Here is a 27,831-nt window from a genome sequence, read left to right as displayed (position 1 = left end):
CATAGTTGGACCACCCTGGTGACTGCCTTTTCCTCGAGCAGGTGATGCAGTTCCGCCCCTGAGATGAGATCACATCTAGTAACATCAGCACGGGCACCGCAGAGGTGCACAGGAACTCCGTTGCGTTGGAAATCCATTGTTTTCTCCAGCCAATGCACCCGCATCGGACTGTGGCAAGCCAGCCAATCAATTCCCAGTATCACATCGTAGCATCCCAGGGGCAAGACTTTCATGTCAGTGGCGAATTTGACCCCCTGGGAACGCCATTCGCACTTGGATATCTCCAGGTCACTGCGAAGAACACCTCCATTAGCGACGCGCACCGATAGTGGCCGGCGCGCGCTCTGGACCCCTTGCAGGTGATGAGCCAAGGTCGAGCTGACAAAGCTATGAGAGGATCCAGAATCCACCAACATCAAAACCTCTCGGTCCTGCACCCAGCCGTGCAACCGCATTGTTGTGGGTGATTCGGCACCTTCGAGGGCTTCCTTGGACAGAACACAGCAGTCCGCTTCGCTCGGTGCTGTTTCCTTTTGCTCTTGCTCGGTAGGCTGGCCCTGGAGCATTTCAATGAGCTCTTCGACGACATGTAGTTGAACCGTAGGGCCGCACCGGTGCTCGCGACTCCACCGCTCGCCGCAGGTGAAGCAAAGGCCCTTGGCACGACGATAAGCACGGAGAGCCGCCAGCTTGTCCTCATTAGAGGTGGACTTGTTGTTATTGTCGTTGTCGCGGCGACCCTCTCGCCGCGCATCCGGTACCCCGACGCCTGGCTTCGGCGGGGGTAGTGGGAGCGGCAGCGCCGTGCGCGGCGTGGCGCGTCCAACCGCTGGTAGCGATGGTGGAGACGAGTGACGCCGATCATCCCGCCGGAAAGAGTCCACCACCTCCTCCTGCAAAAAGGCGAGATCCACAACAGTATCCAGAGTTTGTGGTCTATGCAAAACAACAGCTGCACGAATATCACGTTGCAAACCCTCCATGAACTGGGTAACAAAAAATGCAGGATCCCAAGAGGGGTGATGTGCTAGAAGGTGATGCATAATTTGAGTAAATTGCTCTGCATATTCTGCCACTGTGCTCGTTTGTTTCAACCTATTAAACTGCCTTAACAGGTTCTGGAATTCCTCACGCCCAAACTGGGCGCAGATCGCGGCAGCAAAACCCCCCCAATCCTGATAATGCAAGTGAGCTTGGGAGGACTGGAGCCAAGTGAGAGCCCCATCTGTGAAATACATGGCAGCGCAACTGACCCAAGTGTCAGGGCTAAGGGTGCAAACGCGGAAGTAAGCTTCACATTTAAGACGCCAAGCCTTCGGGTTCGTCCCGTCGAAAACAGGGAAATCGAACCGCGGAGGTGGTGGCAAACGGTGATATCCCCAGTCCCCTGAGAACGACTGCTCGCCATACGGAAGGAGATCGTACGGACCAGTGGCCGGAGGCAATCGTGGGGAGTGAATCTCCCCCACCGATTTCCCCCGAAGATCATGTGCGACACCGCGGCCATCGGGCCCGTGACTGCCGTCACCGCGAGCGTGTGGCTGCTCGCCTGGTCGATGGAGAGACGTGCCGGCCATGTCTGGAAGCAGAGGCGGCAGGTCGGAGAGGCGGACCGAGGGCGCCGTTTCCTTCAGCAGCGCCGGATCCGGCGCCTGCGCGGCCGCTGGGCGCGGTGCCTGGATGTGTTGGCGAAGATCGGTCACCTCCGCCCGTAGCTCGTCGACGGATCGCTCGATCGCCGGGCGCCATCCTTGAAGCTCGAGAACCACCGGGTGGATCTCACTGATCTGGGCGGACATGCCGCTGATGGCCGCCGTCAGGTCCGCCAGAGCCTTGTTGATCTCCTCCATAGGACCTCGCCACGTCTGGATAATAGAGGGGAAGCGGCCGGCCAGATTGATGGTGGAAAAGAAAAATTGGGGGTGGATCGGGACGGCTCTGATGCCACTTGTTAGGTTCCTGCTACAATATTTCTCACACGGGATCAAGGATACAAGAATTCCAGCCGGTTTGGGGGTTCGGTGGAGGAAGAAAGGGGGGATCGAGAGAGAGAGCCGCCGCCTAGCCAGTTACATCAACGCCGCCCTCCGCAGGAGGGGAACCGGTGATACATAACCCTAGCGAGTGGTGTCCCAGACTTGGGCCATCAGCCGGCTGTTGGGCTTGACTTGTCGACGGGGCCGTTCCGACCCAGCGGGTGCAGCAGTAGTCGAGGCCCCAGCGTCGGTGGTGACCGGGCCAGGGGGAACGGAGGCCGTAACAAAATCCTTTATAGAATCCAGTTGCTGAAATAGATAAAAGGGAAAATAGCCTAATTAGCTTACCCGCCGACCCAAAAGAAGAAACGAAGAAATAAATACGATTAGCTATTGACTGATCATGAAAAATGATGAGATCGCAAACGGTGATAATAGCTTCTTGAATTCATCTATAATAGATAAAGAATATATAACTACTGCATTAATAATTAAGAATATATGGGGGTCCTGTAATTATGTAAATACTCTGAATTATTATACCTATGATATGAGAAAATTAAAAACATCTTTATATCATCATAAAAGGAAGATGCACATGTACATGGTCAAAATTTAGGATGCCATTTTAAGAATAACAGCGGAGTCAGAACTTATTTTGCCAATTGTGTTAAGAGTACAAGAATTCTAATATGGAGAACTTTTAGGAAATGATTTGCCTCATATGATGAATTGAACCCTTTTTCTCTTAGCTGATGGATGGAATCATTTTGCTCCAATCAGTTAATAGAAAGCAATCACCATCACATCATAGAAAGCAATCTGAAACCCTCTGCGCTACATAAAGCAAGCTAAACCACACCGGAACATTTGCAGCTACTAAACAGTCAGCCAGGGTGTCCAGATGCTAGCAGTTATAGGGGCAGTAACCTACCATAACATTATGGAAATTCCTATGCGGCATAAAAGGAGACATGATGACCTAGCTGGGTAACCACGACGACCCAGACGCGCACGCGTCCAGACACGAGCAGGGTTCGAGCGGCACCAATGCAATGCGGAAGCACACGGCGAACCAACTAAACATATAGCAGGTTGCAAGCACTCTTAGAATCTGAACATTACAAAGTTTTACACATCTCAACTTACAGAAAATTCAGAGAGGGAGAGGGAGCAGCAAGGGTTCAGGTCCAGAGACTGCAAAATAGGTTCTCTACGGGCCAGTTTGTTGTATGTAGACGCCTATTTTACACATAGCAGGTCCGTCATGTAGACAAACATCAGAAGGACAGAAAGGATTGACAGCACAAGTATTTTAAACCGGCAAATTCAACTCCTTATATAATGCGCAGGCCTGAGCTAGAGTCTACAATGAATATATATTCATAAAAGGGTTACTATCACCTACACTGTATAGAGGAAGAACTAATTAAAGATATATATTTCGGCCCCTAACATTAAAAAATCAAGGAATGCACATCAAGGATATTCTGATTTACATGGAATATTATAAAACATACAAGTCATAACAAATTATAGCAAGAACACAATCTGCAATTACGCATCAAGATGGTATAGCTTGCAATAAACTCCCAAATGACTGGTTTATGGAAAACGATTAAACGACACCAGGTTTACATCATCAAGTTACATGAACTAATGATCAGGGAGAAATGGCATGCATTTCAAATAAATAAATTCAATTTCCACCGTTTTCTTGATAGAATTTGAGCAAATCATAGTGTAAGAATTTTAAAAGCAAGATGAACTGATCAATCAACAGAACAGGACATACCTTGTTTAGTGGTGGCGCCATGGACCCAAAAGCTTGTGCGCTTGTCGCCGGAGTAGCGGAGAAAAGCTTCCTCCGTGTGAGTGAATCCATCACGCATTGAGACACCACGCTGTCATGAAAATAAGACGGCAACGCTGCATCAAATTGATAGGTACACATCAGATCAGCAAGATGGGTACGATGGCGAAAGAAGAGAAAAGAAAGGAGCCAACTACCAACACAGTACACCAGCAAGAGGCACAAAATATGAATCGTGGTAAGGGGATATGCTAGAGAGAGAGAGGATTTAAAAGGAGCACATATTCACCTGGGACTTGGACCTTTGATTTGGCGGCCATGGAAGAAAATCCCTAGCCGAGCAGTGTTGCCTCGCTCGATCCTATCAAGAAGAAGCCCCAAATCAGCTTAGTCGATTCACTAAAAGGAAGAACAGAGAAAAAAAATTCTCTGGGATTTCCCATGAACAACAACAAAACTATTCTAGAAGAAATACTACTACTCCTGCAAGGAGAATAAACATGTGAAACAATAGAGCAACCATAGCAAAACAATTCTTGGGGGAAATGGGTCAGAAAACTTGCCTTGCTCCGCACTGCAACTGTGCTTCCTGCCTCCTCGCGTCCCCTGCCTACCGGGGTTAATCACCTTAACTGCTAATTCATTATCCTTCCATCTGCAACATAAGTCCCGAAGTAAATAACTACGAATGAAAATACATGATGGATAATAAGTGCACGGATTGGTCCACCTACTAATTTAGCCCACAAGCCATAGAGTAGCATCACAACATGCCATCATTTGGGATCTTTCTTCATGGAACTTTAATTGGGATATCTCACATTCTACCCACAAAACCTTCGAGCCATCTCTATCCAACCAATCTGTGCATAAACAACATGGTTAATTAAAATAGGAAGTAATCCAAACAAATGGTATTTCTGAAAGAAAGAGATAGGAGCAAGCATACATAACAATCAATGGCATCACATAATAGCAGACAAGGATCGAAGTTATGTGGTACTTCAAGAATCATAACAAAAGGTAGTACACCCCACAAACATATATATAGGAATTGATCAAAATATGAGAATTCTGGAATCATACTTTCGAGAGGTTTGCCCCTATCTCTTTCCGGCAGACACGCAAGCAAAAGAGCAGATTAGCTTCATATGAGAATACTGGAATAATACTTTAGAGGGATTTGCCCCTTTCTCTTTCCGACAAACACGTAAGCAAAAGAGCAGGTTGTCAATCGCCTTGTAGTAGGCAGCAAACCAAGCAACTGCACTAAAACTTACTCAAATTGGATCGATAAATTGCCGCAGCTGTATCTGGTATACACCGTTGCAGGGCAATAAAATTAACTATAGAGAGATTAATTAAATTTCCAGTGTTAATTGATGGCCAACACAACTTCTGTAACTCCCACATCTTTCAGAGTCTCGATCTGGCGAGAGAGGCATTACAAAAGAAATTAACCACAAGATACACTGAACAGTTCCCACATCTTTCGGAGCCAGGATCTGGTGATAAAGGCATTACAAAAAAATAATCACAAGATACACTGAAAAATTAAAGGTTTTTGTTCACTGTTTGTTGTCCTAGAGCATAGAGGATATCATGACTGACCTAATCTGCAAATTTTGCAGGCAATATCTATGTACGGGTATCAAAAGGAGAATATCTTGACTCACCTAATTTCCTCTAGGACAACAGGCAAATCCACAAGAAAGAGAGAGGAGGAAACTATGGAGAAGTGGGCTTACCTTCGGGGGAGCCCGGTGGTGGCAGTTGACGGCGTAGTATGGAGCGTGCTGCACCCTGGTGGCCACCTCGTCGTCGGCCAGCACGGATCCGCGGGACGGCACGACAACCTTGCCACGTGCACCTCCTTCACCCTCCACCACACCGGCGACGCCATCCCTCTCTGGTGTCGTCCTTCACAGCATCGTCTGGTAGGTGGCGGCGATGGCGTGGCGACGGCAAACGGGGAGGATGGTGGTGGCGGCGGCGGCGGCGGTCAGGGAGTATGGCTGGTGGGGAGCGAGTCGGCGACTGAGCGAAGACGCGGGGCGGGGAGGGTGGTCGACGGCCACGGGAGGGCAGGAGGCAGGGTGGCGGCGCGAGGTGCGGGAGGAAGCGAGAGGGAGTCGGGGTGAGAGTGGGAAAGGAGAGAGGCAGCTAGGGTTTCACCACGGAGGTGCTGCCTTTTATACGTTCATGTGTGAAAAGACGAGAATGACCTCGGTGGGGCACGAGAATTACTGGCGGTGGCATGGACTGCAGTGTTTGATTTTGATCCGACGGCCAGCTCTCTCCATCACACGATCCAACGGCCAGGATATCCCCATCTCGCGATCCAACGGCTAAAACTCGTTTAGACGGCCAATCCAACGTCTGAAAATCCAAACGCACAGGGAGGCTCCATTTTGCTTCGGACTCTAACAATGGGATGTTTTACTCCCGCTTCGTCGGAACGGTGGAGACCGCAACGAGCACGGTACGAACTCACCTCGGTGGCCCAACCAAGTAGTACCACCCCGATCGGCCGATGCTCCACCGCGACACGTGACACGTCGGTCAAAAGAACGAGATGGCGGCATGGCACTAGCAGTCAGTTGACTCAGTTCCTCATGCGCGTTTGCAGTCCAAGTATTATGGCGACGTGATCCCAATGGTGGATGGTTCAGTCCTAAGGCATGTTCGTCAGGCCCATGACATCTCACATGTTACGAGTTGGCCTCCGTCGGATCATGGAAAATGCAAATTCAGTCACATCATGCATGGGAATTAAGAGTATGTAGTCTTTTGCCGTACTATCTACATTGTCTTCGTCTTGTTGATTGTCAAACTTAAATGCATTATGCCTGAACGTGGACCATCTCAGGACCATCAGCGCCGCCTTCATCTAGAGCCGATTCTCCTCCATTTCAATCGAGCTCTAGATCGGCTCTCCCATCTCTGCCTCTGCCGTATGTTATGGCGATGGATATTGAAGATGGGGGTTAATTAAGGCCAACTCTAACGCACGTACCCCCATTAGGTATGCACGCGGCCCAGTTGGCGACCCAAACTGACGGCACTCCTCCACGACCCATTTTTGGTCCAAATTTGAACATGGCTTGCTTCGGCGCGGACACAAAAGCGGGGAGCTCCTATTCAGAGGTTTTTTCTAAGGCGCCGATAATTGCTACTGGCGCTCGCACCACGCGCATAGTGGGCCGGCCTAGCAAAAAAAGGTTGTTTTGCTTGTACGCAACAAAACACATTTGCTTCTTCTAGTAGAAGCAACATTCGAACCCTTCCCGCTAACGTCTAACCCACGCAATAACAAGTAGGCCGAAGTAACTTTGTTGCCCATTATGCGGAAAATACTCTATTTGATCATTCTTTTAGTACAACAGTAACATATAGAAGTAATATAAACCCAGTTTATTATGCATACTATTTTATGATAAAAATGAAAAAAGAATTCACAATAAAAAACGTGAAGTTGAAGAAAGTTCATAAATTTGAAAAGATTCATACAAATTGAAAATATTTCATGAATTTAAGAAAGGTTCACAAATTTGAAAAAAAAATCATCAATTTTGAAAAAAACTTCATCGAATTAGTAAAAAGTTCTTCAATTTTGAGAAAAGTTCATCAATTTCTAAAAAAAATCATAGAATTTGGAAAAGGTTCATAATTTTTTTTAATAATTAAATTTCGAAAAGTTCATCAATTTAAAAAATATTTCATATTTTTTTAAAAAGTTCATCAATTTTGAAAAATTTCATCGTTTTGGAAAAAAACATGGATTTTGGAAAAAAAATTGAATAAAAAAGTTTATGACTCTGAAACATGTTCATCGATTTTGAAAAAAATCACAAATTTGAAAAAAGTTCATTGATTTTGATAAAAAACAGTTCAGGAATTTGAAAAACAAGTCGTGCATGTAAGAAAAGAAACAAGAAAAAAAAAGAAAGAAAAAAGTAACAAGCAAACAAAGAAAGAAAAAAGTAAAAGGAAAAAAGAAATGTGACCCAATGAACTGAAAAAATAATAAAAGGAGAAAAAAGAAATTACAAAACACAAGCGTGGAGATGTCCTAGTGGTTGTTGCGGTCCCTCTTAATCGAGAGCTCTCGAGTTCGGATGTGTATACTGAACGTTTCTTGGAATTTATAGCAGGAAAGAAAGAAATGTTAAATGGGCCGGCCCAGCTCAAAATTGGGGTGTGCGCCCCAGGAAAGAAAGAAAAGTTAGATGGACAGCCTAGCTCGAAGTTGGGGTGTGCGCCCGATGGCGAAAACACCTTTGAGGGGCGACTTCAGCGCCAAATAGGGTTTGCCCATAAGGCGGACGCACACGACGCTCACCATGTCCTCCCGCTGGCCGCCCATTGGTGTCCCGGGCTATTCCCCCTCGCCCTCCAAGCCCGACACCCTCCGTATCTCGTCGTCCCCATCGCCGCCGCCCCACTTTCTGGCTGCTCGACCGCTGCCCACGCCGCCGCCCACATGCACAACCTCCACACCACCTAACCGCCGCATCGGATGCAGTTCTTATGGATGTTGGTGGCCTCTTCTCGCCGTCGCCGGTCCATGAGAAACCACGCCTGCCGACACCGCCCATCTTCTCTAGTACCGTCGGGTGTCGGCCTCGTGCTCCACGGTCGTTTGTCTTCTTCTGTCAGTGTATTTGTGATAATTTAAATTTGGTTGTAAACTTTAAGATTTTTATTGGGTTGTAAACTATTTATTATTGTAGAACTATGTGATTTATTTGGTTATGAACTATATGCAATATTTCTTTTTAGTAAGACATATATTTGGCCGCCGGACGGCCGGGCGAGCCAAGTGCGTCGGCCCGTTGGGCGCCCTTCCCACGCAAACACAAAAGGAGCCAAACGACTCAACATGGCACCCGTGGGGTTCGGGTAAGGGTAATGCTCACCCAAACCTGCACCCGTCCCAAAAAAATCGCCCAAACCCGTATCCGTACCAGCACCTCGGGCTTCATATTATTCCATACCCGTACCCGGTCGGGTGCGGGTAATACCAGCAGGTTAAAATACCCACATCGGTCACCTTTCAAATCAGAGCGGTGGTTTGGAATCCTTGCACATGAAATTTCTAATTCCCCCACACAAAAAATTAGTCTAATTACTGTAATTAACACAGAACCTCCTAGTACAACGCAGGTAACTGAATATTTACGCTGGCACGGCAATGTCGGTTAGTTCTCTCAGCGGCGAGGGAGGTGCTAAATTAAGTTGGAGTCACAAGAATCTGTTGTGAACAAGTGTTACGGGAGTGGATCCCAACCAGAATACATGTTGCGAATCGACAGTCCGATTACTCTCGTGTGGACCCATCCATGAGTTCTGCTTGCCACGCTGGCAGTAGACGTATCTCGGTTCAAGATTAAATGACTGTCCTGTCTTTTTTACATGGTAATACGTGTCTCATTTGTATTATAAAGAACAAAGTACAGGTCACATATAGACTGACATGACAAAACTAAAAAGATAGTAGAACATTTCTGAGCTTGACACCAACGTCCGTCACCTGCCTCCGACACCACCACAGCAGCCACCGAAGAGAAGAATGATGAATAACCTCCTCACCCGAGCTCGATGTGGCTTCATAGCTAATATGCAGCTTTACAGACCTCCAAGGTGGCTCACCAAAAGTGAAGCCATTGGCGTTGAATGAACCAGACCGGGGCAACACTCCGGACACGTCATCGAACTCCAGATCTGGCACCCCACCACGACTAAAACGCCGAAGAAGGAAACCATACCTGCCATCCATGAACCACGAGCCCAACACATGCTCCGTCTTTCAGATGTCGTCGATGCAGACCACAATCTGCATCCACTCCTGGACTACCTGCCAAGCTCCGCGCCGACGCGGGAGCAAACGCCATCGCAATGGCGAAGCCCGAGGACACATGTCCACCACGAGGATGTCGCCGACGCCATGCCATCCTTGCTTGAACAGACTGGTTTCCAAATCCATCCCCAACCATATGACCGATGGCCTTGTCAGGAAAGGATCCGAAGAATCTTTATTCAACGTTGTCATCGTCGCCGCCGAAGCAAAGACGTTAACAACCTAAAAACCTAGACTACGAGGGAGTAAAAATGATCCATCGTGGATCCGGCGACCCCTCTCACCACCGACGACCGAGGTCGCCGCCGAAGGGGAGCCACCGGAGAACGGCGTTGGAAGATCGGCCTACCCTGGCGACAGCTAGGGTTCCGGCCTTACCACGCTGGCAGTAGGCGTATCTCGGTTCAAGACTAAATGACCACCCTGTCTAATTTTATGAAGTGTCAGCATAGATGGTATATAAGGCGTAGGCGTTTACTGACTGTAAACATTCATAGATTTTTTTTGTGAAATGTAAATATTCATAAATCGATCAACAGTTGACATAAGAATGTCAGAAAGCCAAAACTACTTGCGTATAGTAGGTCTTAGAAACCCACAAGTTTTGGTTAAATTTTCACAAGCCGAGCAAGCAACTACTAGTTAACGATTTCCTTAACATTGTGCAAAGCAAAAATTTGGAATGATGAAGCCTCTTCATTTGGATAGCAATCCAAGTACATTGCTTTGGAACATGGTTTATATCTGATACAATGCAAATATTCATGCAGTCTATCAAATAGGAAAGGAAAGCAACCAAGGTTAACAGGTCAAAGCTGTGATTCTTCTTCCCTTATAAAACCTTCCCATAAGAAATCAGCGGAAGTGGGTCCATCCTTACAACTCAGCACACTCTTTCATATTCTGCACCAATCAACACAAGGAGCAAACATTATATAAGTCACACGATGGCGGTGTCTTTGACGTCGTTTCCTTGTTGAGGCATCGTCGTTGCAGGCAACGTCATCTCGCTTGGGCTGCTCTGGGGGAAACCCTAGATCTGGGTCCCCCGGATCGGATGATGATGGCACTTTGTGTCGTTTTTCCTCATGGGTGCATCCTTTTGGAGTAGGTGCTGAGTGGAGGGGCACATATGTGGAGCGGTGTTTGATACTTCTCCAACACATCTATAATTTATGAAGTATTCATGCCATGTTCACAACAATTCTATATGGTTTTGGTATGATTTGAATGAAACTAACCCGGACTGGCGTTGTTTTCAGCAGAACTACCATGGTATTGTTTTTTTGCAGAAATAAATGTTCTCCAAATGCAGGAATTTTTTTTGAATTTTTTTGGAAAAAAGAGGCACTAGAAGCTTCGTGGGAGGACTAGAAGGTGAAGGAGGTGGCCACTACCCACTAGGGCGCGCCAGGGGCCTTGGTCGTGGGCTGGTGGGTAGTGGGCACCCTGTGGCCCATCTTAAAGTGAGAGCAACGCCAAAAATCCTATAGATAGAAAAACCATCAGAAATAACCCTAGAACTTCGACTTCGCTGCTGCACGCCTCTATACCTTCAAAATACCATATGGAGCCATGTTCCGGCACTCTGCCGGAGGGGGAAAATCATCACCGGAGGTCATCTTCATCATCCCTGTGGCCACCATGATGAAGAGGGAGTAGTTCACCCTCGAGGCTAGCGGTATGTACTAGTAGCAATGTGGTTGATCTCTCCCTCGTCTTCTTGGTTTGGCCCGATCTTGATGTACTACAAGCTTTGTTAATATAGTTGGATCATATGGTGTTTCCCCCTCCCTATCTTGTTGCGATGAATTGAGTTTTTACCTTTGAGGTTTCACTATTATCGGATTGAATACTTGTTGGATTTGAGAACACTTGATGTATGTATTGCATATGAATACCCGTGGTGACAATGGGGATATTGATTCACTTGATGTATCTTTTGGCGCTCAACTAGCAGATTCCCGAGGTGACATTGGGGTAATCTTGAAGGAAATATGCCGTAGAGGCAATAATAAAGTTGTTATTTATATTTCCTTATATCATGATAAATGATTATTATTCATGCTAGAATTGTATTAACCGGAAACTTGATACATGTGTGAAAACATAGACAAAACAAAGTGTCCCTAGTATGCCTCTACTTGACTAGCTCGTTAATCAAAGATGGTTAAGTTTCCTAACCATAGACATGTGTTGTCATTTGATCAACGGGATCACATCATTGGGAGAATGATGTGATGGACAAGATCCACATGTTAGCTTAGCATGAAGATCGTTAAGTTTTATTGCTATTGCTTTCTTCATGACTTATACATATCCCTTTGACTATGAGATTATGCAACTCCCGAATACCAGAGGAATACCTTGTGTGCTATCAAATGTCACAACGTAACTAGGTGATTATAAATATGCTCTACAGGTATCTCAGAAGGTGTTTGTTGGGTTGGCATAGATCGAGATTATGATTTGTCACTCCGAGTATCGGAGAGGTATCTCTGGGCCCTCACTAGTACAACGAGCTCCTAAACAAACGGTTTAAAACCCCTTTCCACGACGGCATTTGGAACCGTCGCCAAGTGAGTGTGGGCGATAGGGGGGTCCTTCCCACACGACCCAGAAACCGTCGGGGATATGCCCTCCTGGCACACACGTTCGGCAAAATGAGGTGGTGTGCGACCGGCGAGCGCTCAAGTACGAAAAAACGTACAGTAGAGCAAAAAAATACAATTATACGGCGAATTTTTTTCCGGTCGCAAGTACATCCCACACAGTCAGTCCCCGCTAAACGTTTCCGTTCGTATATACATTCCACACTGTCGCTCGAAGGAAAACGTTTCCGTTCACAGGTACATCACACATATTTTTTCCCGTTAAATCGCTTGTGTTATTGAATATATCACACACGGTCCGTGGAAGAAACTGTGTGGCAAAGGCTGTCCATCACACACAGTTTTCATGTGGTAAACGTTTGTGCAAGGTGGCCTAACGCAAACAGTTTTCAAGAGAAAGTCGTGTGTGATTGTTCATTGATCCAACATGGTTTATTCCTAGAAACTGTGTGCATTGCCTGAGGTCATCACCCACGGTATTTTTTCAACAACCGTTTGCAATAGCAAAACCCAATTAGCAGGCTAATTCGCCACTAGCAGGCTAATTATCCGATTATTCATAATCCATTTATTAATCTAATTGACAGTTCATATTAAGCACACAATATATTTCATTTTCATAATTGAAATACATCAGAGTACAACATCATATAGCTTCAGCACTCAGCTACCCCATTACACAACTACACCAGGACCAAGTTTCACATGCAACATCTATAACCTTTCAAAATTAGCATCATAGACGGTACATAGACAGATGTATCTCATCTGGAAAACTGCTGAAGCAGAAGGCGAATATTGAGCCTTCATTGATGTTGAAGGTCTTTGTAACTTTAGGCCAGTGCCTGTGGATGATTGACCGTCCATCCTTCGCCTTCTTCAGGAACACTTCAATATTGAACCGTGGGTGTTGTATGAATACCTTCCTCGTCTCCTGACCATACAGGTGGTTTGAGAGGTAATCATCAGTGAACTGCTTTGGAAAGGCCTGAAAACAAGGATGTGCATAAATATCTTCTCTATATTGGAAATGGGGCAAACGAATTAAGGCAAGGTATAATAGTTAGTACCATCCTATAGTGAACTGATGTCTTCTTCATTGTGCAGACAAAGATCTTGTTGTTTTTTGTCGCTAATTTCTTTATCCTAACAATCTTTCTGAGTTTCTTGACTTGACTGATATTCATGGACAACTCATTTCCCCATATGCAAAAAGGGTCGAACAGTGGGTCAAAACCTCTGACAGCAGGACCTACATGTGCAAGACCAAATTGTTAAAAACCTAAATATTAGAATGGTTCCTGCAATTCCACAATAATGTGCTATTAGACAACGGACCATGCACGTGCTAACCTCGATTATAAACCTCAGTGCTTCCCATTGTTTCCCTGCAACACATATAAGGTAGTTAGTCATCAGGTTAAGTAACGGTTCGCATGCTATCAGTAAAATGTTGATGAAAAATAATCACATTGCAGATTCATCAGATTAATTCAAGCCACAGGGAAAACCCATTTATCCAAACCAATCATGATTAAGAACTAGGAAATATAGCACTTGTATATGTTTCCCATGTATTAAGTGCAGCCAAATTCGATTTATTCCTCACATGCACAACAATACAAAATTCTACCCATGACAATTGGACATCGCATTGCAGAATTGAACCAAACAGTTAACTAAACACCAAAACAAATGAACTAAACATTAACTGAGCACCACATTGCACAATATAACATTAAACCAAGCAGTTAACTAAACACCACAACAAATGAACCAAACATTAACTGAGCACCACATTGCACAATATGACATACTCCTAATAGAAGATCAGACAGTTAACCAAACAGTTAACTACAACCAATTGTATTTGTTTCTCATGTATTTACTACAGCCAAATTCAATTTATTCCTCACATGGTATACAATAACAGAATGCACCCACAATTTTGTAAAGATAAATTCTATTTATTTCTCACATGGAAGACAATACAAAATTGCAGCCTGAAGAATTGAACTTCACATTTGCAGAATTGAACCAAACAGTTAACTGAAGACGACAACTAATTAATAAAACAGTTAATAAGTAAGCACCACACTGCATGACGTATAGAACATATACACTAGAGCAACAGATTGCATGGTAAAATTAGATAGCACAATTCACTAGAATTTGTGAAGGAAAGGCAAGAGCAGCATACGCAACGAGTAAACCGAGCATGCTTAACCGGCGTAGCTAACAAATGGCAAGGTGCTCCTTCAAGTTCTGGGGGTCGGCACGAATGGCAGCCATCGCGACCTCATCCGCGCGTGCAGCCGCGATTTGCTTCTCCCCTGCCAAATGCTCCTTGAGGTCCTCGCTATACTGCGCGCACCATGGCTTAGGCCGGCGCTTATTTGGTGGAGGGGTCGGTGATTTGGGTGGAAGGTGTCGTGCTCGCGCCGGCGGTAGGGGCATGTGGGATGTGGAAGGAGGAGGGGGATGGGGGTCGGGTGTGGATTACCTGCCTGGATAGGCGAGGCCGAGGAGCGTGAAGGAGGGTCGCCGGCGAGGAGGCGGCGGCGCTGCAAGCAAGGAGTGAAGGTTTCAACTTGGAAAGGAAGGTGGAAAGAGGGGAAATGTGGGTTTTGGTAAGGGGGAGGGGGCGGGGAGGTAGATATTTCTGCGAATGCCGAAAATTTGGAATCACTTCAGCCAAAAAACTGGCGCGTAAAGTGTCATCAGACACGGTCCCTTATTCAGAACTGTGTACGATATCTAAACATCACAAACGATTCAGATAGCTTAACCCGTGTGTGTTGAGTTTGAACGTCAAAAATTTTGGTTCGAATTTCCCTGGTTACAGTGGTCATCCACGTCATTGCATAATTTGGGTACACAAAGGAGACTAACTTCTTAATCGAGCAAGTTCAGCAATTAAATAGAGCTAGCTGGCCTAAACATTACTCTAAAAAATTAAAGACCGGCGCTCTTAATTAAACAAAACAAAGAGTACTACTACGGCTGGTGCTCGTCGATCTCCGCCGCTGCCTCCATGTCCAGCTCGCGCCCGGCGGTCTCCTGGGGAAGGGGCTCCGTGGCATCAATTGCACCATACTCGGCAAGCATCTCGCCATCCGCGTCCGCCATATCTTTGGAAAAGGCCGCCACGAGCTGGGCGTGCGCAGACGCCATCTGGGCACTGGCGGGCTCCGTCGTGGCAAGGTATGCCACGCAGGAACGGACGGCTGCTCGAACTCTCTCGGCGATTGCCAGCTCTTCGGCCGTGGGTTGCCGACCGTTGTCGGAGAAGCTTCATTCGATTTGTGCGGTGACCGCCACGACCTGGGCGTGGACGGCATCGACCTAGTAGTGGGCGGCCTCCGGCAGGGCTAAGGCCGCCGCTGCGGAACAGACAGTTGCTGTGCCGCTCTCGCCAGTTGCTATCCCCGAGGCAGATGTTGCTGCCTACTACCTCTTGAGCACTGCGTTGGTTTTCCCTTGAAGAGGAAAGGGTGATGCAGTAAAGTAGCGTAAGTATTTCCCTCAGTTTTTGAGAACCAAGGTATCAATCCAGTAGGAGACCACGCGCGAGTCCCACGCACCTACACAAACAAATAAGAACCTCACAACCAACGCGATAAAGGGGTTGTCAATCCCTTCACGGTCACTTACGAGACTGAGATCTGATAGATCTGGTAAGATAATATTTTTGGTATTTTTATGATAAAGAGTAAAAGTAAATAATGCAAAGATAAACGACGCCAGAAATAGCTTGTTGACGGGAGATTAATATGATGGAAAATAGACCCGGGGGCCATACGTTTCACTAGTGGCTTCTCTCAAGATAGCATAAGTATTACGGTGGGTAAACGAATTACTGTTGAGCAATTGATAGAATTGAGCATAGTTATGAGAATATCTAGGTATGATCATGTATATAGGCATCACGTCCGCGACAAGTAGACCGAAACGATTCTACATCTACTACTATTACTCCACACATCGACCGCTATCTAGCATGCATCTAGAGTATTAAGTTCATAAGAACAGAGTAATGATTTAAGCAAGATGACATGATGTAGAGGGATAAACTCATGCAATACGATATAAACCCCATCTTTTTATCCTCGATGGCAACAATACAATACGTGTCGTTTCCCCTTCTGTCACTGGGATCGAGCACCGCAAGATTGAACCCAAAGCTAAGCACTTTTCCTATTGCAAGAAAGATCAATCTAGTAGGCCAAACCAAACTGATAATTCGAAGAGACTTGCAAAGATAACCAATCATACATAAAAGAATTCAGAGGAGATTCAAATATTGTTCATAGATAAACTTGATCATAAATCCACAATTCATCGGATCTCGACAAACACACCGCAAAAGAAGATTACATCGAATAGATCTCCAAGAAGATCGAGGAGAACTTTGTATTGAGATCCAAAGAGAGAGAAGAAGCCATCTAGCTAATAACTATGGACCCGAAGGTCTGAGGTAAACTACTCACACATCATCAGAGAGGCTATGGTGTTGATGTAGAAGCCCTCCGTGATCAATGCCCCCTCCGGCGGAGCGCCGGAAAAGGCCCCAAGATGGGATCTCATGGGTACAGAAGGTTGCGGTGGTGGAAATAGGGTTTTGGCTCCGTATATGATGTTTCCAGGGTATATGGGTATATATGGGAGGAAGAAGTATGTCGGTGGAGCAACGAGGGGCCCACGAGGGTGGAGGGCACGCCCAGGGGGGTGGCACGCCCCCTGCCTTCCTCGTTGATTACTTTACGTAGACTCCAAGTCCTCTGGATCATGTTTGTTCCGAAAATCACGTTCCCGAAGGTTTCATTCCGTTTGGACTCCATTTGATATCCTTTTCCTTCGAAACACCGAAATAGGCAAAAAAACATCAGTTTGGGCTGGGCCTCCGGTTAATAGGTTAGTCCCAAAAATAATATAAAAGTGTATAATAAAGCCCAATAAACATCTAAAACAGAATATAATATAGCATGGAACAATAAAAAATTATAGATACGTTGGAGACGTATCAAGCATCCCCAAGCTTAATTCCTGCTCGTCCTCGAGTAGGTAAATGATAAAAACAGAATTTTTGATGTGGAATGCTACTTGGCATAATTTTCAGTGTAACTATCTTAATTGTGGTATGAATATTCAGATCCGAGAGATTCAAGATAAAAGTTTAATATTGACATAAAAGTAATAATACTTCAAGCATACTAACTAAGCAATTATGTCTTCTCAAAATAACATGGCCAAAGAAAGTTCATCCCTACAAAATCATATAGTTTGGTCATGCTCCATGTTCGCCACACAAGAATGCTCTCATCATGCACAACCCCGATGACAAGCCAAGCAATTGTTTCATACTTTAGTAATCTCAAACTTTTTTCAACTTTCACGCAATACATGAGCGTGAGCCATGGATATAGCATTATGGGTGGAATAGAATGTAATGATGGGGGTTATGTGGAGAAGACAAAAGAGGAGAAAGTCTCACATCAACGCGGCTAATCAACGGGCTATGGAGATGCCCATCAATTGATGTTAACGTGAGGAGTAGGGATTGCCATGCAACGGATGCACTAGAGCTATAAATGTATGAAAGCTCAACAAAAAAACCAAGTGGGTGTGCATCCAACTTGCTTGCTCACGGTGACCTAGGGCATTTGAGGAAGCCCATTGTTGGAATATACAAGCCAAGTTCTATAACTAAAAATTCCCATTAGTATATGAAAGTGACAAAACAAGAGACTATCTATCATAAAGATCATCGTGCTACTTTGAAGCACAAGTATGGAAAAAAGGATAGTAGCATTGCCCCTTTTATTTTATTTTCTCTTTTTTTGGGACAATGCTCTATGAATGATGATCATCATACTTCTATTCATTTACAACTCAATGATTACAAATCGATACTAGAACAAAGTATGACTCTATATGAATGCCTCCGGCGGTGTACCGGGATGGGCAATGAATCAAGACTAACATGTATTAAATAATATGCATGGTGGCTTTGCCACAAATACGATGTCAACTTCATGATCATGCAAGGCAATATGACCATGATGAATGTGTCATGATAAACGGAAAGGTGGAAAGTTGCATGGCAATATACCTCGGAATGGCTATGGAAATGCCATAATAGGTAGGTATGGTGGCTGTTTTGAGGAAGATATAAGGAGGTTTATGTGTGATAGAGCGTATCGTATCACGGGGTTTGGATGCACCGGCGAAGTTTGCACCAACTCTCAAGGTGAGAAAGGGCAATGCACGGTACCGAAGAGGCTAGCAATGGTGGAAGGTTGAGAGTGTGTATAATCCATGGACTCAACATTAGTCATAAAGAACTCACATACTTATTTCAAAAATCTACAAGTCATCAAAAACCAAGCACTACGCGCTGCTCCTAGGGGGATAGATTGGTAGGAAAAGACCATCGCTTGTCCCCGACCGCCACTCATAAGGAGGACAATCAAAGAACACCTCATGTTTCAAATTTGTTACACAACGTTTACCATACGTGCATGCTACGGGATTTGCAAACTTCAACACAAGTATTTTTCAAATTCACAACTACTCAACTAGCACAACTTTAATATCACTACCTCCATATCTCAAAACAATTATCAAGCATCAAACTTCTCTTAGTATTCAACACACTCATAATAAAGTTTTATTAATCTTGAATACCTAGCATATTAGGACTAATTTCACAATTAAAGCAAACTACCATGCTGTTTTGTAGGACTCTTAAAATAATATAAGTGAAGCATGAGAGAACAATAATTTCTATAAAACAAATCCACCATCGTGCTCTAAAAGATATAAGTGAAGCACTAGAGCAAAAACTATATAGCTCAAAAGATATAAGTGAAGCACATAGAGTATTCTAATAAATTCCGAATCATGTGTGTCTCTCTCAAAAGTGTATTCAGCGAGGATGATTGTGGTAAACTAAAAAAAACAAAGACTCAAATCATACAAGATGCTCCAAGCAAAACACATATCATCTGGTGAATAAAAATATAGCTCCAAGTAAAGTTACCGATGGACGAAGATGAAAGAGGGGATGCCTTCCGGGGCATCCCCAAGCTTTGGCTTTTTGGTGTCCTCAGATTATCTTGGGGTGCCATGGGCATCCCCAAGCTTAGGCTCTTGCCACTCCTTGTTCCATAATCCATCAAATCTTTACCCAAAACTTGAAAACTTCACAACACAAAACTTAACAGAAAATCTCATGAGCTCCGTTAGCGAAAGAAAACAAAACACCACTTCAAGGTACTGTATTGAACTCATTCTTTATTTATATTGGTGTTAAACCTACTGTATTCCAACTTCTCTATGGTTTATAAACTATTTTACTAGCCATAGATTCATCAAAATAAGCAAACAACACACGAAAAACAGAATCTGTCAAAAACAGAACAGTCCGTAGTAATCTGTAACTAACGCAAACTTCTGGAACTCAGAAAAATCTACCAAAATAGGAAGACCTAATTTTTTGTATTGATCTGCTGCAATTGGAATCAATATTTTATCACGTTCTGGTGATTTTTAACAATTGTTTTCGTGAACAGAAAGTTTCTGGAATTTTCAGCAAGATCAAATAACTATCATCCAAGAAGATCCTATAGGTTTAACTTGGCACAAACACTACTTAAAACATAAAAACAAATCTAACCAGAGGCTAGATCAAAGATTTATTCCTAAACAGAAGCAAAAAGCAAAAAAACTAAAATAAAATTGGGTTGCCTCCCAACAAGCGCTATCGTTAACGCCCATAGCTAGGCATAAAAGCAAGGATAGATCTAAGTGTTGCCATCTTTGGTAGGCAATCCATAAGTGGCTCTCATAATAGATTCATAAGGTAATTTTATTTTATTTCTAGGAAAGTGTTCCATGCCTTTCCTTAATAGAAATTGGAATCTAATATTCCATTCCTTCATATCAATAATTGCACCAATCGTTCTAAGGAAAGGTCTACCAAGAATAATAGGACATGAAGGATTGCAATCTATATCAAGAACGATGAAATCTACGGGCACATAGTTCCTATTTGCAACAATAATAACATCATTAATTCTTCCCATAGGTTTCTTAATAGTGGAATCCGCTAGGTGCAAGTTCAGAGAACAATCATCAAATTCACGGAATCCTAGCAAATCACACAAAGTTTTTGGGATCGTGGAAACACTAGCACCCAAATCACACAAAGCATAGCATTCATGGTCTTTAATTTTAATTTTAATAATAGGTTCCCACTCATAATAAAGGTTTCTAGGGATAGAAACTTCCAACTCAAGTTTTTCTTCATAAGATTGCATCAAAGCATCAACGATATGTTTAGTAAAAGCTTTATTTTGACTATAAGCATGAGGAGAATTTAGCACGGATTGCAACAAGGAAATACAATCTATCAAAGAGTAATTATCATAATTAAATTCCCTGAAATCCAAAATAGTGGGTTCATTGATATCTAATTTTTTGACTTCTTCAATCCCACTTTTACCAATTTTTGCATCAAGATCTAAAAACTCCGAATTTTTGGAACGCCTTCTAGGTAAAGGTGGGTCATCTTCAGTCCCCTCATTATCAAGATTCATATTGCAAAACAAAGATTTAATAGGAGACACATCAATAACTTTTAGATCTTCATCTTTATTCTCACAAAAACTAGAAGAACACGCTTTCACAAAGCAATCTTTCTTAGCACGCATCCTAGCGGTTCTTTCTTTGCACTCATCAATGGAAATTATCATGGCTTTGAGAGACTCATTGATATCATGCTTAGGTGGAATAGATCTAAGTTTCAAAGAATCAACATCAAGAGAAATTCTATCGACGTTCCTAGCCAATTCATCAACCTCAACCAATTTTTCTTCAAGCAAAGCATTGAAATTCTTTTGCGAATTCATAAACACCTTAACACTACTCTCAAATTCAGAGGCCATCTTATTAAAATTTCCATAAGAATTGTTGTAGGAATTACCATAATTATTAGAGGAGTTACTAGGGAACGGCCTAGGATTAAAGTTTCCTCTATACGCGTTGTTACCAAAATTATTCCTACCAACAAAATTCACATCCATAGATTCATTGTTATTCTCAATCAAAGTAGACAAAGGCATATCATTAGGATCAGAAGAAACACTTTTAGTAGCAAATAATTTCATAAGTTCATCCATCTTTCCACTCAAAACGTTAATTTCTTCTATCGCATGCACTTTTTTATTAGTAGATCTTTCGGTGTGCCATTGAGAATAATTAACCATAATATTATATAGGAGTTTAGTAGCTTCTCCTAAAGTGATTTCCATAAAAGTGCCTCCCGCGGCCGAATCTAAAAGATTTCTAGAAGCAAAATTCAATCCGGCATAACAAATTTGTATAATCATCCAAAGATTCAAACCATGTGTAGGGCAATTACGTATCATTAATTTCATCCTCTCCCAAGCTTGTGCAACATGTTCATGATCAAGTTGCTTAAAATTCATGATATCGTTTCTAAGAGAGATGATTTTAGGGGAGGAAAATACTTAGAGATAAAAGCATCTTTGCACTTATTCCATGAATCAATACTATTTTTAGGCAAAGACGAAAACCAAGCTTTAGCACGATCTCTAAGCGAAAAAGGAAATAGCTTCAATTTAACAATATCATTGTCCACATTTTTCTTCTTTTGCATATCACACAAATCAACGAAGCTATTTAGATGGCTAGCAACATCTTCACTAGGAAGGCCGGCGAATTGATCTTTCATGACAAGATTCAACAAAGCAGCATTAATTTCGCAAGATTCAGCATCGGTAAGAGGAGCAATCAGAGTGCTAAGAAAATCATTGTTGTTGGTATTGGTAAAGTCACACAATTTAGTATTATCTTGAGCCATCATGACAAGCAAGCAATCCAACACACAAGCAACAAGAACCAAGGAAAAAAGAGGCGAACGAAAAAAGGAGGGCGAATAAAACGGCAAGGGTGAAGTGGGGGAGAGGAAAATCAGAGGCAAATGGCAAATAATGTAATGCGAGGGATAAGAGTTTGTGATGGGTACTTGTTATGTCTTGACTTGTGCGTAGACTCCCCGGCAACGGCGCCAGAAATGGCTCGTTGCTGGGAGTCAAATCTTGACTTGACTTGGCGCGAACCTCCCCGGCAACGGCGCCAGAAATCCTTCTTGCTACCTCTTGAGCACTGCGTTGGTTTTCCCTCGAAGAGGAAAGGGTGATGCAGTAAAGTAGCATAAGTATTTCCCTCAGTTTTTGAGAACCAAGGTATCAATCCAGTAGGAGACCACGCGCGAGTCCGACGCACCTACACAAACAAATAAGAACCTCGCAACCAACGCGATAAAGGGGTTGTCAATCCCTTCACGGTCACTTACGAGAGTGAGATCTGATAGATATGATGAGATAATATTTGTGGTATTTTTATGATAAAGAGTAAAAGTAAATAATGCAAAGATAAACGGTGCCAGAAATAGCTTGTTGACGGGAGATTAATATGATGGAAAATAGACCCGGGGGCCATAGGTTTCACTAGTGGCTTCTCTCAAGATAGCATAAGTATTACGGTGGGTAAACGAATTACTGTTGAGCAATTGATAGAATTGAGCATAGTTATGAGAATATCTAGGTATGATCATGTATATAGGCATCACGTCCGCGACAAGTAGACCGAAACGATTCTGCATCTACTACTATTACTCCACACATCGACCGCTATCCAGCATGCATCTAGAGTATTAAGTTCATAAGAACAGAGTAATGCTTTAAGCAAGATGACATGATGTAGAGGGATAAACTGATGAAATATGATATAAACCCCATCTTTTTATCCTCGATGGCAGCAATACAATACGTGTCGTTTCCCCTTCTGTCACTGGGATCGAGCACCGCAAGATTGAACCCAAAGCTAAGCACTTTTCCTATTGCAAGAAAGATCAATCTAGTAGGCCAAACCAAACTAATAATTCGAAGAGACTTGCAAAGATAACCAATCATACATAAAAGAATTCAGAGGAGATTCAAATATTGTTCATAGATAAACTTGATCATAAACCCACAATTCATCGGATCTCGACAAACACACCGCAAAAGAAGATTACATCGAATAGATCTCCAAGAAGATCGAGGAGAAATTTGTATTGAGATCCAAAGAGAGAGAAGAAGCCATCTAGCTAATAACTATGGACCCGAAGGTCTGAGGTAAACTACTCACACATCATCGGAGAGGCTATGGTGTTGATGTAGAAGCCCTCCGTGATCAATGCCCCCTCCGACGGATCGTCGGAAAAGGCCCCAAGATGGGATCTCACGGGTACAGAAGGTTGCGGCGGCGGTTACTAGCTTGACGATAATTCCCATGTGTCCTCGGGAGCGTTTTCCTTTATATAAGAGTTTGTCCAGGCTTGTCCTTTGCTACAAAAAGGATTGGGACACCTTGCTGCACCTTATTTACTCTTGTTACTTGTTACCCGTTACAAATTATCTTATCACAAAACTATATGTTACCGATAATTTCAGTGCTTGCAGAGAATACCTTACGGAAAACCGCTTGTCATTTCCTTCTGCTCCTCGTTGGGTTCGACACTCTTACTTATCGAAAGGACTACGATAGATCCCCTATACTTGTGGGTCATCAAAACTCTTTTCTGGCGCCGTTGCCGGGGAGTGAAGTGATACGTCTCCAACGTATCTATAATTTTTTATTGTTCCATGCTATTATGTATTCTGTTTTGGATGTTTAATGGGCTTTATTATACACTTTTATATTACTTTTGGGACTAACCTACTAACTCAAGGCCCAGTGCAAATTGCTGTTTTTTGCCTATTTCAGTGTTTCGCAGAAATGGAATATCAAACGGAATCCAAATGGAATGAAACCTTCGGGAGAGTGATTTTTGGAACAAATGTGATCCAGAGGACTTGGAGGGGACGTCAAGAAATAAGCGAGGAGGCCACGAGGCAGGGAGGCGCGCCCCCACCCTCGTGCGCCCCTCGTGGCTCCCCTGACCGACTTCCTTCGCCTATATATATGCTCATATACCCCGAAAACATCCAAGAGCACCACCAAACCCTATTTCCACCGCCGCAACCTTCTGTACCCATGAGATCCCATCTTGGGGCCTTTTCTGGCACTCCGCCGGAGGGGGCATCGATCACGGAGGGCTTCTACATCAACACCATAGCCTCTCCGATGATGTGTGAGTAGTTTACCTCAGACCTTCGAGTCCATAGTTATTAGCTAGATGGCTTCTTCTCTCTCTCTTTGGAACTCAATACAAAGTTCTCCTTGATCTTCTTAGAGATCTATTTGATGTAACTCTTTTTGCGGTGTGTTTGTCGAGATCCGATGAATTGTGGGTTTATGATCAAGATTATCTATGAACAATATTTGAATATCCTCTGAATTCTTTTATGTGTGATTTGTTATCTTTGCAAGTCTCTTCAAATTATCAGTTTGGTTTGGCCTACTAGATTGATCTTTCTTGCAATGGGAGAAGTGCTTAGCTTTGGGTTCAATCATGCGGTGCTCGATCCCAGTGACAGAAGGGGAAACGACACGTATTGTATTGTTGCCATCGAGGATAAAAAGATGGGGTTTATATCATATTGCTTGAGTTTATCCCTCTACATCATGTCATCTTGCCTAATGCATTACTCTGTTCTTATGAACTTAATACTCTAGATGCATGTTGGATAGCGGTCGATGTGTGGAGTAATAGTAGAAGATGCAGAATCGTTTCGGTCTACTTGTCGCGGACGTGATGCCTATATACATGATCATGCCTAGATATTCTCATAACTATGCACTATTCTATCAATTGCTCCACAGTAATTTGTTCACCCACCGTAATACTTATGCTATCTTGAGAGAAGCCACTAGTGAAACCTATGGCCCCCGGATCTATACTCCATCATATTAATCTCCCGTCAACTAGCTATTTCTGTCGCCGTTTATTTTGCACTCTTTACTTTCAATCTATATCATAAAAATACCAAAAATATTATCTTATCATCTCTATCAGATCTCACTTTTGCAAGTGGCCGTGAAGGGATTGACAACCCCTTTATCACGTTGGTTGCCAGGTTCTTATTTGTTTGTGTAGGTACGAGGGACTTGCGTGTGGTCTCCTACTGGATTGATACCTTCTCAAAAACTGAGGGAAATACTTACGCTACTTTGCTGCATCACCCTTTCCTCTTCAAGGGAAAACCAACGCAGTGCTCAAGAGGTAGCATGAAGCGCCTTTGGTAAGTGGAATTTGGTAAGGAAAGCTTTATATAGTGTGCTGAAATTTACTGTCACTTGTTGCTATGGAAAGTGATCCTTTGAGGGGCTTGTTCGGGGTATCTTCACCCCGACCAGTAGAGCAAAGAGTTGCTCCTCAACCTACTGAACCTACTGAAAATGTTTACTTTGAAATTCCTTCGGGTATGATAGAGAAACTGCTAGCTAATCCTTTTACTGGAGAGGGAACATTACATCCCGATTTACACCTAATCTATGTGGATGAAGTTTGTGGATTATTTAAGCTTGCAGGTATGCCCGATGATGTTATCAAGAAGAAGGTCTTCCCTTTATCTTTGAAGGGAAAAGCATTGACATGGTTTAGGCTATGTGATGATATGGAATCATGGAACTACAACCGATTGAAATTGGAATTTCATCAGAAGTTTTATCCTATGCATCTTGTTCATCGTGATCGTAATTATATATATAATTTTTGGCCTCGCGAAGGAGAAAGCATCGCTCAAGCTTGGGGGAGGCTTAAGTCAATGTTATATTCATGCCCCAATCATGAGCTCTCAAGAGAAATTATTATTCAAAATTTTTATGCTCGGCTTTCTCTCAATAATCGCTCCAGGCTCGATACTTCTTGTACTGGTTCTTTTATGATGAAGACTATTGAATTCAAATGGGATTTATTGGAAAGAATTAAACGCAACTCTGAAGATTGGGACCTCGACGAAGGTAAGGAGTCAGGTATAACACCTAAGTTTGATTGTGTTAAATCTTTTATGGATACCGATGTTTTCCGTGAATTTAGCAGTAAATATGGACTTGACTCTGAGATAGTAGCTTCTTTCTGTGAATCATTTGCTACTCATGTTGATCTCCCTAAGGAGAAGTGGTTTAAATATAATCCTCCCATTGAAGTAAAAGTAGTTGCACCTATTAAAGTTGAATAAAAGACTATCACTTATACTGATCCTATTGTTCCCACTGCTTATGTTGAGAAACCACCTTTCCCTGTTAGAATAAAGGATCATGCTAAAGCTTCAACTGTGGTCAATAAAAGTAATATTAGGACACCCAAACCCCCTGAGCAAATTAAAGTTGAACCTAGTATTGCTATAGTTAAAGATCTCCTGGCTGATAATATTGATGGGCATGTTATTTAGTTCTGTGATGAAGCTGCTAGAATTGCTAGACCTGACACTAAAAATAAAAATCGACCCGTGGTAGGCATGCCTGTTATTTCTGTTAAAATAGGAGATCATTGTTATCATGGCTTGTGTGATATGGGTGCTAGTGCAAGTGCAATACCCCATTCCTTATACAAAGAAATTATGCATGATATTGCACCTGCTGAGATATAAGAAATTGATGTTACAATTAAGCTTGCCAATAGAGATACTATTTCACCAGTTGGGATTGTTAGAGATGTTGAAGTTTTGTGCGGGAAAGTTAAATATCCCGCTAATTTTCTTGTTCTTGGTTCCCCACAAGATAGCTTCTGTCCCATTATATTTGGTAGACCCTTCTTGAATACTGTTAATGCTAGGATAGACTGCGAAAAGGATGTTGTTACTATTGGTTTAGGGGATATGTCTCATGAGTTTAATTTTGCTAAGATTCGTAGACAACCCGGTGATGAGGAATTGCCTAGTAAAGATGAAATTATTGGTCTTGCTTCTATTGCCGTGCCTCCTAATGATCCTTTAGAACAATATTTGCTTGACCATGAAAATGGTATGTTTATGAATGAAAGAAGGGAAATAGATTAAGTATTCTTTAAACAAGGACCTATTTTGAAGCACAACTTGCCTGTTGAAATCCTAGGGGATCCTCCTCCACCGAAGGGTGATCCCGTGTTTGAGCTTAAACCGTTACCAGATACTCTTAAATATGCATATCTTCATGAAAAGAAGATATATCATGTTATTATTAGTGCTAACCTTTCAGAGAAGGAAGAAGAGAAATTATTGAAAACTCTAAAAAAGCACTGTGCTGCTATTGGATATACTCTTGATGATCTTAAGGGCATTAGTCCCACTTTATGCCAGCACAAAATAAAATTGGAGAAAGACGCTAAACCGGTTGTTGATCACCAACGACGGTTAAATCCTAAGGTGAAAGAAGTGGTAAGAAAAGAAATACTAAAGCTTCTAGAGGCAGGTATAATTTATCCTGTTGCTGATAGTCAGTGGGTAAGTCCTGTCCATTGTGTCCCTAAGAAGGGAGGTATTACTGTTGTTCCTAATGATAAAGATGAACTGATCCCACAAAGAATTGTTACAGGTTATAGGATGGTAATTGATTTCCGCAAACTAAATAAAGCTACTA

Source organism: Aegilops tauschii, chromosome 3 (genome assembly GCF_002575655.3).
Source record: "Aegilops tauschii subsp. strangulata cultivar AL8/78 chromosome 3, Aet v6.0, whole genome shotgun sequence".
NCBI lineage: Eukaryota > Viridiplantae > Streptophyta > Magnoliopsida > Poales > Poaceae > Aegilops > Aegilops tauschii.
This window is presented reverse-complemented; position numbering follows the sequence as displayed.